Source organism: Enoplosus armatus, chromosome 4 (assembly GCF_043641665.1).
Source record: "Enoplosus armatus isolate fEnoArm2 chromosome 4, fEnoArm2.hap1, whole genome shotgun sequence".
Classification (NCBI taxonomy): domain Eukaryota; kingdom Metazoa; phylum Chordata; class Actinopteri; order Centrarchiformes; family Enoplosidae; genus Enoplosus; species Enoplosus armatus.
Window position 1 is genome coordinate 3,086,283 of NC_092183.1, and position 15,206 is coordinate 3,101,488.

Here is a 15,206-nt window from a genome sequence, read left to right on the forward strand (position 1 = left end):
TCCAGGAGAACATAGACTAGTAATTAGAGCTTCTCCCATTCCAGAAAGATCACAGGTTTGAACCCTGTAGCACCAACTTTTTCTTGCTAAATTGGTCAGCTAATGGTCTAAATTATAAAAAATATGCAAAAATACAAGACGTAATTCAGTCAGGCTTTACTGCAAGCCCTCTGTCTCTAAACGAGTACCCATTAATGATAATAAGCCAGTTGCTGTTGTTAGTGATGTAACTAGGAAATCTGCATCAAGCTCTTGACCCTGACTGTCCAGGTGTGTGTCGTGAGTGTTTTGGGAAGGATTTGCCAGCTTTTGTTTGTGAATGCATGTGTGTGTGTGTGTGTGAGAGAAGTGTGTGATGTTCCTCAGCAGGCCATCGGGGAACAGCCTGGAGGCATGCATGAGTAATGAGATGAATGTCCAGTCGACTGTCTCGCCTCCCCTCTTCCTCTGTAATTACCTATGCTGTGGCGAGCTCATCATTCGTGCGTGTTAGTGTGTGTGTGTGTGTCAGTTCTGTGCATTGTGCTGTGAAGAACAACCTTTATGTCATCCAGGGCCTATAGCTATTTTCCAAGATTGAAACTACAAAATCTGACTTTTTCAGGCCTGCTGCACAAAATGTCCCCAGCAGATCAGGAGTGCTAGCGGAGTTGTTGATCAGTGCAGAGATTTTTTTGTGTCACATTTTTTTTGCCACACTGACATTTCTCCCACTGTTGTGGCCTTTCTGACCTCAAATAGTCCCAAGACCTCAGGAGCTCTTCAGGAGAAACTTATTCAGAGTCCCTAAAGTCCCTCATACATATTCGTGTTTCCGCTACTAGCTTTGTTTGACAGTCATTCTTGACAAGACAATAATACAGTCATTGTATTGTTCTCTGTAATTTACAGGAAACACAGAGACACAAAGGCAGACTGAAAGCTCAAGAGTCCCCAAATTACCACAGTGCTCCTGTTATTTTTGTGGTTTAGTTCGCAACCATGTTCAACCACCAAAGGTTAAGTTTCATTTGTTACTCGCTTGCTTCCCCTCTCTTTTGGTCTTGCTCTATATATATATATATATATATATATATATATATATATATAACAGTTGGGAAGTTGGCTGTGCAGTGGTGATTTAAATGTCAATAGCACTGAAAGTAATTCCTTCCCCAGTCCTAATACCAGACACCAGTGACAAACTGGGCCATTGGAAAATCCCACCGCTAAAACTTGGTTCCTGTGGCTGAAAGTACCTGAGTTCCAAAAAGGTTCCTGGAAATATACTTTCTGCTCTACGGTGGAGCCCATCTTCCTTTACAACAAGAGTACTTTTTCATGTGCTCTTGTATTCCCCCATATCTTCTTCTTTCTGTGTGCCGTACAGTACTCCTGAAGGCTTTAAAAAAAGTCCCCATGGCCTTTTCTTTTCAACTCTTACTTCCTCTCTTGGGGAGATCATGTTTTGTTCTCAGTTTCTGGTGCTGAGTTGAGTTCATCTTACATGTGAGATATGTCGCCGTACAAAATCTGTTTCATCTTTATCTGCCATCTAGGGCGTCTTTGTAGTTCAGACCAGATTTGTCAAAGTGTTACAGGAATATTGTACTGTATAATTAGAAAAATGTGCCTGCTGTATGAGAAGATGCCAATTTCAACTAGAGGGAAACAGCTATCCTTTGTCAAAAGTTAAAAAATACACCTCCTCCATCTCCCACCTCCCAACAACTGTCTTATTTACATTTACGTTATCTTGTTAGCTATTAAGCTCGTCGCCAATACATTCAAAAGTAAGCTGGGTTTTATTCAGAGTTATAAAAGTGCAGAAAGCCTAATTATGAGGACAGACAAAGTAAAGCTAATTAATAAAGTATTGCTCATTAAAGCAAATGTCTAATTTTCACACATTTAACGTTAATGTAATGCCTTCGAGAAAGCTAGGCTAGCAGTTTCCCCCTGCTTCCAGTCTTTGTGTTAAGCTAGTGCTTAGGGAGGCTAAACGATATATAAATATCAATGTATTAAACATACAGAGATGAAATTTGATCTTCTCATAAAGTTTTTAGTAAGACCGCAAATAAATCTTGGCAGGACAGCAAATAAGAGACGTATCCACAATGTCCACGTCTCATTGCAACACAGTGAGGAGACGCAGAACACCGGTGATCCCTTTTAAGATAACTCTTCAACTCATTCCAAGTCACTGTATGACAGAACAAAGGCTGAAAGCTCAAAATGCAAATGTATCTGCAGGAGAGCAGAATGAATCTGCATTAGCAGCACTTTAGGATACCACCCCCCCTGCTAATTGCTGTGTTTGTGGATGAAAGACTGAGGAGGAGAACTGGTGAAATAGAAGGAGGGACACCAGAGATCTTAATGCTCTCAACAGACATCCAGAGAATGCAAAAGACGACCCATTAGCACCTCACAGCCTCCTGTTTCCTCTGGATGGTTCCCGCTTGTTATTCAAAGTCGAGGTGAATTTGTGGTCTCTGGGGACGTGTTCACACTTATCAGTTAAAAAGCATCTTGGGTGATCTGATTGCGTGTGGACAGCTGTAAATACAGGTGTGAATGTGCCCAAAATGCTCAAGGGGCTGAAACACTTTATATACTATGGATGATTCCAAGGTAAGCAGCAGAACGACATTGTTCACATACACGTACAAATGAATGTGCGCTTGCATGTGTTTGATTGGCTTTACGACGCTGCGTGTTGTTGCCTGGTGGCCTGCTGTCTCATTGACATTAATGAGCTGGCTGCTTGTATTCATGCATTAATGCTGTCTGTCTGAACACAGCCTTAGTAATATTGTGGCAGAGAACCCTCACCAGGGCCAGATGGGTGCAGGTCCCCTACTAGATCCTCAGAGTCTGGTATATTGTCGATTTATTGAAGAATAAAACAGAGTACAATTAATCGAGCTGGTCCTGAGAGTAACTGGCTGTGTGTGTGTGTGTGTCTTTTCTTATACTACAGAAGATGCTCCACCTGTTGTGGGCCTTGTGGCATGTATCCACCTCCTTCTCTAATGCAGGTGTTTTCCAGCCAATATGGCCTTTTTCCTGAAAACAATGGCGTCTATATCATCCTCCCACTCCATGAGAGTGTGCACTCTGTCTGCTCACCGGTGCTCCCTTGATTCAGACACTATTATACTTTGCATCATGTTTGATTTAACAAAAACAACTGACTTACTGATACTAACATTCCTCAGGCCTCCATCATGTACACTGTGTGCTCAACAAACCATTATGTTCCAGCTTATTACAAGATTCATAAAAAATAAAGGTTTAATCATAGTTTACTCGCTTTTAAAGATCATTTTACATCTTAAGGCATAGCAAAAAATAACCCATACTATACCATATGACATGTAGCTTAACCCCCACTCCCATAACCCAGCCCCCGACTGCTGTTTTTATGTATGTCAATTCTGTTTTTGAACTAACTTGTGCCTTGTGTACTCATTGTAATTGAATAATAAAGTCTAATTTTGATTCCCACAGTTCTTCATACGTAGATGAACCTAAACTGCCCAAACAGAAACAAAATGATTGACATTTCTTTAATATCTGACAGCATCAGTTTAACATTCCTTTTGCACCATCTTCCATCATGAATCTAGAGATAATATATGGATTATGTTGATTCTCATACACGTTATGTGTCAACGCCTGATCAGAAGCTGTTGGAGAAATAACTAACTGGGTATGCAGGAAACTTGTCTCTTTAAACTTGCACACCACTGCTTTGTCAAGTACAGCACACAGTATCATATGAATACTCTGAATATTAAAAAGGAATGAATATGTGATGTCATACTCACAGAGTCCTTCTTATACAATAACATAAAACTTTAATGATCCCAGAGGAGATATCAATACTTATAGGCTCTGTAAAGATAAAATATAGGGCAATATATAACTTAAGAATCTGTAATATTTTAAGAACTTGTGAATAATACAATAAAACAATATGTCAATAAAGGGTTGGGGGGGGGGGGGTTCTCACAGCATTATTTGGGTGTGCAAAATTAGCATATTAGCACAGTTTATAGAGACACAATATGAAAAAATATAATTGGTTATTTGTCGTAATTGTCATATTTTCTATATGAATTTATTTGATATTTGAACGCTGGTTCACGTCGCGTGACGTCACGCGCTGAACTCGCCGTCACCCGGAAGAGAGGAGTGTCGGTGGGTGTGCGGATTGTTTACATTACCTGCAGCCCGTTAAGATGAATCCTCCGATGATCAACTCGACAAACTCCGTTTCAACGACTAAAAGTAAGACTCATTTAAGCCTCCGACATGTTTTGTTTGTTGTTGAACAGGCGGCAGAGAGCCACAGTCAGACAAACAGCCCTGTAGCTAGGTCAGCTAACTGTTAGCCGCTAACCTTAGCTGTGTTTGTTACAGAGAGCAGGGTGGCTGTCTGGTTTGGGTTCACTCAGTTATTACTCAGTTGAACCGTTAGTTGCTGGTTGTCCCGCTTGCACAGTGACACTCTGGGCCTCTGGAACCGTGGCCAGTGATGTCAGGCTAGTTTTATTCTGTGTGTATATGAACCAGCTTGGTGGCTAACCCTCAACTGTTCACCTGGTTGCTGCCCTGTAACATCCAGTGTCAGCCAGCAGCTTTGCTATCTGGCTAATTAGCAAGCATGGGTAATGTGAGGATACGATCTCTGCTAACGATGGACGTGAATTTACATGTCTGAACCTGAAATCCCCCGAATAAAGAGCACAATCCGTTATGTTATGTTATTGAAGCCAGTTGCTAAGTTTGTTGGTAAGCTTAGATCCTTACTGCTGCAAGACATGCAACCCTTTTTATTAATGGAATTAAATAATAGTCAGCCTTTATTTTACTGCTTCCACTTCATGTCATGTGTTTTTACTGAAGGTAAACCACTAAACTCCTACAACTAAGCTGCTCAGGATCATGTATCATTGTGACATAAAATCTGCAGGTGCATACTGCACATCAGTAAGTCTTTATCTGTTGATTAAATCATCCTAGTTTGAAACTGTTGTTAAACTTATGTTGTTACTAGTGAGATCAGTGGGAAGTAAATGCATGCAGGCTTCTAGTTTATGACGGCACGATTATTAAAGTGATATGCTCAGTCCAGTGGACCCTAATGTGCAGTATGGGGAACATAAACTGTCCATGAGAAGGTTCCAGAGTTCGGCCAAGCAAAATGAGTCAAGGTTTAATTTAGGATCACGTCATTAAAGGTGTAGAGAATGTTAAAGTCCGCCTGATGCCTGTTGTATTTATAGCTGCTACTCTGCTGTGGTTGCACCCTCATGTGCAGTTGAGACAGTGATGTACACTCAGTTGTCAGTTTATTTGGTCCATCTAGCCATATCAAATGCAAGTTTTAGTTTAAACCGTTGCTTAATGCATCATACTGGAAAATTTCTTATATTTCCCACCCATTTTATATCAGTGAGGATGGACTAATAATACTAGAAAATAGTTCAACAGCAGCACAAACTGCAGCCAACATAATGACCATACAGTCGAACCAACGCCTCTCTGAAACAGTTTCAGCAGAAACTGAACATTATAACCTCCGAGAAGGGAGGATTTATTGCAGGGCTGTTTTGAGGTGTTCAAATTTTAGTTAAATGGGCCGCAGTTTGATCCTAATTCTATTAAATTGGATTGGATTAAATTTGTGGTTTAGAATCAATATGTAGGCATTACATTTTCATTGATGTTGTTTCGCAATGACCTTGCACCTACAGATAACGTGCATTTAATTACACTTCCTCTTCTATAGTTTTGTACAAAGCGACACATTACAGCAAGAAAATCTACTTAGGAAGGGGTCCTCCAAAATCAAATCGAAGATCTGTGGTTCATTTAATGATGCTTGTCATGAAAATATGAATTAAGCATAACCCCAGAACACCAGCATCAACTGTGAAGTTGTTCATGTTTCTGTACAGGAAAGCGAGAAGCTGAGCGCTCAGTTAACTGGACCGTGGAGGAAACTCAGGTGCTACTGTGCGCCTGGAGTGACGAGCGCATCCAGAAGAGTTTGGCGGAAAACCTTCGCAACCGCCACGTCTTCAAACACCTCTCAGCCCGCATGAGTGAAATGGGTTTCTCTCGGAGTCCGCACCAGTGCCGGCTTCGGGTCAAAACTCTGAAGGCTAACTATGTGAGAGCCAAACTGCAGAGGAGCGTTGACAGCTCGCAGCCATGCACTTTTAAATACTTTGCAGAGATGGATGCTGTGTTGGGCCGGAGGCCAGAGGGAGGAGAAGGAGGGCCCTATTTTGTTTCTCCGGAACGGATGGCAGAGCGTCACCTCGACTCCGCTGACAGGCCAGGAAGTATCCCGCCAGATTTAAATTCTAGTACAGAGATTAGTGGACACCACTTTGGTTCTTTGGAGAGGACAGGAAGACAACGTTTGAGCTCTCTAGAGGAGAGAGGAGGCCGTCAGTCTTGGCAGTTTGACTCTGAAGTCAAGTTGGAGGAGAGAGAAGATTCAACAGATGAGTTTGAGTTCAGCAGTACAGGATTCTCGCAGCGTTTGAGAGACAGACGGCATGAAGGGTATCTGGAATCTCCCATCCATCATGAAATCAGTGGTATGTACTGTGATTATAATATAAATCATTAGAGACTAAAGATAACACCCACCAAATGCTAAATATTGTTAAAAAATTTGATACATGGCTGTGATTTATTTTGTGTATGGTGTCATGATTTTGCTGTGTTGCTACCTATGAAACATATTCCCTTATTGTTATAAGTGAGTGAGTTTTATATGAATACAGAATATTCTTTACACCAAATGGCCACTTGCAAAGTCACTATTACTATTTTGTCCAGTACTTTTCATGGCAGGTATTTTATTATTTATAGCAAATACTCACATGTTAGTAGCTGGAAAACGAGAATGTGACATTTTCTGCTTGAAAAATTAATCGATTGTCAAAATAGTTGCAGATAAATGTTCTCATCGTTTCAGCTCCAAATATGTTCCTGTCAGTAATAATCTGAATCTGTACTGTTTCATATTCTGTGTCATAGGAACACTAGTGGAAAACAGCTTGAGCACTCCTTCCCCACATGCAGTACCACCTCCACCTCCACCTCCTCCCCCTCTTACCCAACCCACTGCCTCACCTCTGCCTGCACTCCCAGATCCAAGCCCCAGCACCCTCCCCACCTCTGGCTCCCTGGAACCCAACCTCAAGCACCTGTCGGAGTGCTTCCAGCAGCTGGTGTCGGAGGCCCGGGGCCTGCTGGTGCAGCTGGAGAGTCAGCGGCAGGAGCAGGCTCGCTGGCATCAGGAGCTCGTGGTCCACTGGCTGCAGAGGGAGGAGCGCCGACAGAAGGAGGCGGCTGAGAGGGAAGAGAGGAGGGAGAAAGCTCGCATGGAGCATGAGATCAGAGTCCTGGAGCTCCTCACCAGTCTAGCTAGAGAACACAGGTGTAAATGTGGAGGCAGCCAGACTGTAGCTGAGGCACCTCCTGGTCCAAATCACGCCATGAACAAAGACGGACATTAGGACGCACTCACACCAAGGACTTTTACAGTGGTTAACCCAGAGTGTGGGATGGCATTCAAGATCCTCAGGTGGAACCAAATAACAGAACTGATCATGCAAACGGCCACATTCAGGGCGGCTTGGTTTAGGCCTCAAACCTGATTGAAAGAGTCTGTGAGTGAAAGAAGAGGATTGTTGACTGACAGCCAGTGGTCAGTCACACTCAGAGAGCTTAGAAGAAGAAACTCTGTCCTCTGTTCTCAATCACAACATCTGTGAGGGGATTCCTTAGGGCCTGTGTCCACATAGCGTTTTTTCTCTGGCAGAGAAGCGTTGGCAGGGTGAAGCGCTCGTGTGGTGAGAGAAAAAATGGTGCATGTCGGTTTTGTTTCCATGACAACGGTATCTTAACGCTACGTTAAGGGGTTTAACAACAAGCTAACAACGTGTAGGGTGATGAAAGCACAGCACTCACCAGCAGCATTCAGCGTCCGCTTGATCTCCTACAAATGGGCCTTTCTGAGAAGTTCAGAGATTTTCAACTGGAAGCGCTCGGAGCGGCCGCGCTCTGGAAAAAAAGACGCCGGGTTTCTTTAGGCCGCATGCTGCCACGTACGCTCTCTCCTCATTGGGAACAATTGAAAAAGGACGCTTAACAACGCCGTATGGACACAAGCCCCTAGGTGTCAGTTGATTGTACCAAATGTAATGGAATTGTTTCAGGCACTTTTGGATAAATTAAAACATTGACTTTGAATCAGTTCCTGTTTTGTGCTGGAATCTGTTCAAATGACGACTTCATCACTTCTGTTAGTGTCACTGCAAGTCAACTGTGTGGGGCAGTTCAGTTCATGGGGTGAAGTAAAATCTAAATATCCTGACTATTAGGTTTATTTATTGCTTGTGATTATTTCAACTAGGAGGTCACACGTTTAGTTCCCTCAGCGTCTAAATAGTGCTTATCATTTCTTAGGGTGTTTGTGTCCATGAGCTGCACACCTGGCTGCTGCAGGGGTTAAATCTCTAACACTCAGTGCTGTAAGCTTCATCAAGTGAGCCACACAACAATATCACTTTTTCGTGATGGGGATTTTTTTTTTTCTTCCTGCAACTTCCTGCTTTGCACTCACACTTACAGGAATCCTATTTATTAAACCTCCAGGCCGTAGCTGCCCCATGCTGATTGTTACCTGAATAGACAAACTGGAAATCTTTCACTCAGCCTTTCAACACAGGCTGCCCTGAAGGTACAGAATTGGCAAAGCCCCACTTCATCTAGCATTTGAAATGCTGAAACCAGACTGTAACCAACACTGGTCCGGCTGGTGTTCTGCTATAGAGGCATGTTTGACACCAGACACAGGACTATTTAAAGGATACGGCTGGTGACAACACGCCCCATGAAAAGACTGAAACCAACAATGAAATGATCCTACTTACAAGTATTGTCCGTGTGTCCAAAGCCTGATGTATCTTATTCCTCTGTGCCTTAGAGCTCCATTGTTGTCCAAATATTAAAAACACACAGTGAGCCACGCCTTTGCATTGGGTGACATGTTCCTTCATTACAATCAACACACAGTCCAGTTTATTTAGAGTCGGACGAAGACCCAAACTGAAAATATAGAAGATATTCTTGTTAACCTCAAATACACACAGTTATGATGTTTCTTCATCCGCTCTAAACGTAAATTTGAACCTTTTGTTGAATTCCAAAAGACTTCCACTTGAAATGAAAACCTGGTTCAGACGTGACCTTTTGTTTGTGCTGTCTGACGACGACACACATTGCGTTTGTGTCCCATGATGTCCGGCGTAATGCCTGCGCTCCTCATCTTCGTGGTCAAACTCTGTGCAGTCATTTCAGCGAGAGAAAAGCTGGATTAGCGCATATACGCAAATCTGCGCTAATACCAGATTACGTAACACCGCTGGACGTTGATGAGATTTGGGATGATTTGTCGTTACTTTACCGTGGCTTATTACTCGGCCAAGCACAAACCATTCTACGGCGAAAACAAAACATCCAGCATGTAGACTTTGTATAAGTCACATGTCTTCACTGTCAAGAGTAACTGAACTACAATGAAGGCTTAAAGAAGAGAGGAAAAAAATATCTATGGTCTTGTTCTATTTTCAGTTTAAAGATGAACAGAACCGCTGTTGTAAACAAACGAAAATAGGCTTTTGTGTTGAAGAATGACGTATTTTCTGCAGCTTTAAAAGAGTTCTTTTAGTATTTTTTTTTTTTGTCTTTTGACCCCAATTTCTCCTCTTTCCAGGTTACCATAATGAGATGAGAATTCCTTCTTAATTAACCCGCCTGGTTAGATAAAAGCTAAATGCATAAAATGACTGAACTAATAATCACACAATGGCCCTCTATAACTCAGCTTAAAGAACACGGGGACCCTGCCAAGATTAGGGTTTGCCAGAGAACACTGCGTCAAAGGATTTCATACAGTTGACATTTAAATACGATTGTGGTTTTTCATTTAATATGTACACATTTTTTTTTTTTAGAAATCCAATGATTCGGTCTCATTCTGGACTTTGATATAATGTGAATCAACGTTTTTCATTTCCCTACAAAAGGCAGCTTCCTTTTTATGTGTCGACCACTTAGAAACAGCTGTCACCTCCAATTATTTGGACAAACAATGAACATCAGTGTTGGTTTGAAGACCCGAACGGGGTGTTTTGTTGCGTCGGGGACACAGAGAGAGAGAGAGAGGGGGGGGGGGACTGAGCCGCTCGGCTTCATTTTAATGCGACAGCTTTTTCACTGATATCATTTATACAATTATAATTTGTTTCTGTCTGCGGTCATGAAGCTTCAACTTACATGACCTGAACGTAGACAAAGAGTGGGGGGAGGGATGGAGAGGAGAGAGAATGAGAGAAAGGAGGGGGGGGTTCAAGAGGGAGGTGGACAGAATAAATTCATTATAATTATTGCAGTTGTTTTTAATATTGTCACGTGTTTTGATTGGATTAGAGCTGGGGGGTGATTAGAGATGGCAGTGGTGGTTTGTCCTCCTCCACCTCTTCAGTCCAGACTGAATCAACTGACGTTCATGGTTCCCAGAGGATGAATCCTACTGACTTCGCCGATCCCCTGACTTTTCCTCCAGCGCCACCCTGAGGTTGACTTTCAGAGTGAAATGTCTCGAGAACTATGGGACGGATTGTTATTATATTTGGTCCAGACTCTCGTGCCCCCCCCCCTCAGGTGATCCCTGACTTTTCATCTGGTGCCGTCAACAAGTCGCAGTTTTTAATTTTGTCATTTCTGTAGTTCGGTTCATGAACAACCTGCAGACCTGATGACATTCCCATCAGCCTCGGCTGTACTTTGGCTTTAATCCTAATTAGCAAATGTTAGCATGCTAGCACGCTGCACTGAGATGGTGAACATTATACCTGCTGAACGTCAGTATGAGAGCTGCTGCTGTGACTGTCGACTCGTCTTATTAACATTTGAAGAATAAATAAAACACAAGAGACACTGAAGAACCCCACATCCTCCCACACACACACATACAGTAACCAGTCTGCAGCCTGAGAAAACACAAAAGTTTCCAAAGTGCTTTTCATGCTGTTTTTAATTTTTCTTTTGAATTTCGATGATTTGGCTGAACTTCATCTGGAATTCCGACATAAAGCGAAGTGAGCAGAGAACTGAAAGTGCGGATGGAGAAAGGGAAAGAGAAATGAAATTGAAAACGTGAAAAGAGGGGGGAGGATGAGAGACGGGGGGGGGGGGGGGTGTGGCGGGGGTGCGTTCTCTCCTCTGATTGGCTGCCGCCTCCCTCACAGTGAAGTCCTCCGGCTGCTCGCGGCTCCGGAGCTCACACACCGGAGGAGGCGGCGGCGGAGCGACACGGCCGGAGCTGTCATTCATTCACTCGGCTTCTTCTTCTTCTTCTTCTTCTTCTTCTCCTCCTCCTCCGAACCCGCCGCTGCTGCTGCTGCTCTGAAACCCACAACACACGTTTTTACCTTCGTCCGTTTGCAGCTGAACGATGCTGCAGTGACGGAGCGGAGCGGGAGGGTCTGCTGGGTTTCACCGCGCCGGTTCATTCACATGTAAAACGGGAGAAAGTGTCGGCAGTTGGGAGGCAGTTTCTCAGGTTTTGGCAAAGGATACGAGCGGAGTTCACACCTGGATTACTGCTTGTTGAGGTGAGCTGTGAGGATTATTCTGTGGGAGGGGCTTTTTATTGAATGTTGTGTTGTTTGTGCGTCTTGGAGACACGGAGTCGGAAATGCGCGCAGGTGGTGGAGAGAGCGCACTTTGTGTGTCTGTCAGTAAACCGACCACCGACTGGATGCTCTGCGGCTCTGTTAAGCACGTGAAGATCGCAGGTTCTTGTGTTTGAACTGGTCCGGTGCTGCAGTGCGCGTGCTGTGCTGAAGTAGCTGTTTCTGTCTCTTCATTTGGCCTAAGTGACCCCTGAAATGTACCCCAATAATGGGATTTGGGGAATCCGTGTCAATGGCGGACTATTTTTAACCCCCACTACCTTCTGGCTAAGAGGATTCCCCCCCCCCCCCCGTTTCTCCTCCCCTGCAAGACAGTGAGGGATCAGGGAAGTTAATCCCGCATCTCTCCTGAATAACTCTGGCCGGTTCTCTGTGGCTTTCCGTGCCACTGCTCTGTGTTACAAGCATGCATCGGTGTTTGTCCTTAATGTGCTGACAAGTTAAATCCGTTTATTGGTGATTTGGCAGGAGGCTGACAATGTGAGGGGGGGGGGCCTCCCCTGAACACTTGAATGACTTGGTTGCTGTGGATTACATGGCTGCTGCTGTACTCTGGTTGTGTTGTAGTGGCTGTGGTGGTCTTTGTACCAAATGCAGACAAACTACACAGACTTTGGGGAAATGGGAAGTTTCCCATCATGATATATGGCTCTTAGAGGTCGCAGGAGCCTGATGTGTGTCGCCTGCAGAGGGAATTAAACAGTGTGCTCCAGCTGCAGTATTAAAACTAAGATAATCTTGACAAAAGTGGCTGTTTTGATTTCAATCATATCTGATGATCTTCACCGTTTCAAAGAGCACTTTCTGGACTATAAATTTGGTTGAACTGTTGTTTTGATGGTGTTTAAGTGACTGTGAAGCAGGTTCTGACTACAAGTTGAAATACAGACTGTGAATGTGGTGAATCAGTGGAGATTTGTAACACGGACGTCCAAAAAAAACATCCGCTTTTCAGCCTAATTTAGCCCAGTTTCAACATAGATGCCTAGACGTCTTTTGACGAGTCGAAATTTGTCTGTTTGACGTTTCCATACTCAGTTTCTTAAAGACTCAGAATCAGAAGCCATGAAGGTGTTGTTTCTGCTGCAGTCCCTCTGTGCAGGATGCTTTAGTGTCTGCAGGGGGTGGGGGTGGAGGGGTGGGGGTTTCATGTGGCTGTCAAGGACGGATGACGCCAGGTGACAGAATCCTATATGAAAGCTGTGATTTTTCCCACTCGGTGCAACAGCTGCAAACATTACCCCGAGTCAAAACACAGTTGGTAGTACAACGCTCATTACCGGTGTGGATGTTGCACTGCACTGCACCGAGGAGGCGCCTGGAAAAGGTTCGTGTTCTTCATCATAAGATGCAAAGAAAAGAAAAGTTTATCCTGCAGCATTTTGTGGAAATGCTTGTAGACAAGGAGCTATAGTCTTTCGGTGATACTATAGCATGTAAATGCTACTCAGGCTAGCAGATGGGTATATGTTGTTACACACATTTTGTTATATTTTATTCCCGCTGAAGTGTCTTTAAATGTGTACAACAAGCATTTTCTCTGACAGCATCACATATTTGATGTTTCAGCTGTTCATTGAAGCTATTTGATGTTCACACAGAGTCAAATATTCAAACTCAAGACGCCCATGTTTATTCAGCATCTTTCCTAAAATAAAGTTCTGTACGTTTGAACAAAGTGTAGCTGCATGGTGTGAGTTCGTGCTGGCGGGTCAGACTGGTGCGCCCCCCCCCCCTCTCTCCTGGTCTGTGCAGGTTCTTGCTGCTGTTTTTCACTCTAAAGTTGTGACATGTCACTTCTTCCTCTGCGGTGATGTGTTAACGGGCTGGATGGGAGGATGTGGTGTTCCCGTTCCTCCTTTTCTAAGATGGGTGTATTTCTACTCGATACTCTTCAGCCTAGTTTAGTTTTGAAGTACTTCTGACCACACACCAGCTTCAAACAACACGACCAACCAGCCGCCTTCATTTAGACTACTTCCACTATTCCACTGTGGCCTCTTCACCCTCTTGTGCAGCCACTCCGCTATCTCTCACCCTCATTTCCTCAAGCCATGGATGAGTGAGATTCCTCATGCCTTTCAGTGTTTACGCAGTGGAGGGGAGGGGGGGGTGGGGCTGTTGATTTACTGCCGGTCCCCCAGTGTCTCTGTGCCTTCATCACATTCCCCCACTGCTATAGCCTCCTTCTCCAGACCCAATAAAGCGAAAACAAAACTTTCAGCTTTCAATTCTTTACATCACGAATCTCAGGGCTTTACTGCTTTGACCCGTGTCCTCCTCAGCAGTTGCAGGAAGATCTTAGAAACGTCTCAGTGAAATAGCACCAGTGCTTAAACAGTAAAGGTGCGTGTCTGGCTGCTTGTGTGCGTCTCGTGGACCACGGGAATGGTTTTCTGTGTGTTCAGGCTTTTTTTTCTTTCTTTACGGCCTCTGAACTGCTGATGGGCGCTCATCAGGAGCGGTCGTTAACACTGTGGGCAGGGCGGGAAGAGCCTCCGTCGGCTCTTTGATAGCTTGTATTTTGAGCAGACTCCATCATTCCCTCTCTGGGGAAGCGGCCCCACCCAAACGTTTAGAGACTAAATTACCTGCAAGCTTGTGTCGTTGATGGCTCTGCAGCCTGAAGGTAATTTCAGGTAAATGCGGGGTTTTACTCCCAATATGACATTTCCCCGGGGAGGTTTGGTGCTTTTTAAGCTTTGTTTCAAAATTCCCCCACAGGGCAAAGAAAGGGAAATATTTTGACATTGCTGTAACCTTTCAGTGAATTACGGCCTGAAACTAAAAATTCCCCTTTTTTCCTTCTGCTTCACCTCCAAATGCTACAACACGTGATCAGTTTGACAGTGATGTCTTTCAGTTTCATTTTAAGTTGTCTGTTACAGCTGAGTGTACTACACTTCCCTGTGTACATACTAGGAAGAAGGAGAGAAAGTCCCAGCCCCCCCTAAGACTACCACGAGACACCCCTAAGTCAGCTCTTGAGCCAGAGAGACTCACTGCCATGTGATAGTCAGCAGTCGAGTCTTTAGCCAATAAAAAAAGTGGGACCGGTGTCTGCGTGAGCGTAAAAATAGGCTTGAGTTTGAATATTTAAAGAATATCATGGTGACTAAGAACAATTTGTGTTTTTCTGTTTACAGCTTGATGCTTTTAGCCGAGTACAAAAACATATTTTAACTCACGAATGAGCAGAAACAGACAGACATTTGAATGTCCTCTGTTTTTAAATCCAATTTAAGTCCAAGCCAGACTTCTTTTTACACATTGGGGCAGATGGCTACACACACAAACACACACACACACACACACACAACCAGCAAGGCTATAATTAAAACCATCCATCCAACCTAAACAAACCCCCCCCCCCCTAAACTGGGGAGCTGTGGCATTTTGTTTGTTTACCTTCAGCTGCCACCCAGCCAGCGG

The 15,206-nt window shown here is 43.9% G+C and overlaps 1 protein-coding gene across 4 annotated transcripts in view; it reads left to right on the forward strand.

The window, feature by feature from the left end:
• rasgef1ba (RasGEF domain family, member 1Ba) overlaps positions 1-15,206 on the forward strand; it is a 109,682-nt gene that overhangs the window by 70,509 nt on the left and 23,967 nt on the right. For 2 of the 4 annotated variants that reach the window (XM_070903902.1, XM_070903903.1), the window contains exon 1: positions 11,636-11,693. The exons of the other annotated variants lie outside the window; for them this stretch is intronic. The gene's annotated coding sequence lies outside the window, so the exon portion shown is untranslated. Of the gene's footprint in view, positions 1-11,635; positions 11,694-15,206 lie in introns of those variants that run through there. 4 annotated transcript variants of the gene reach the window in all.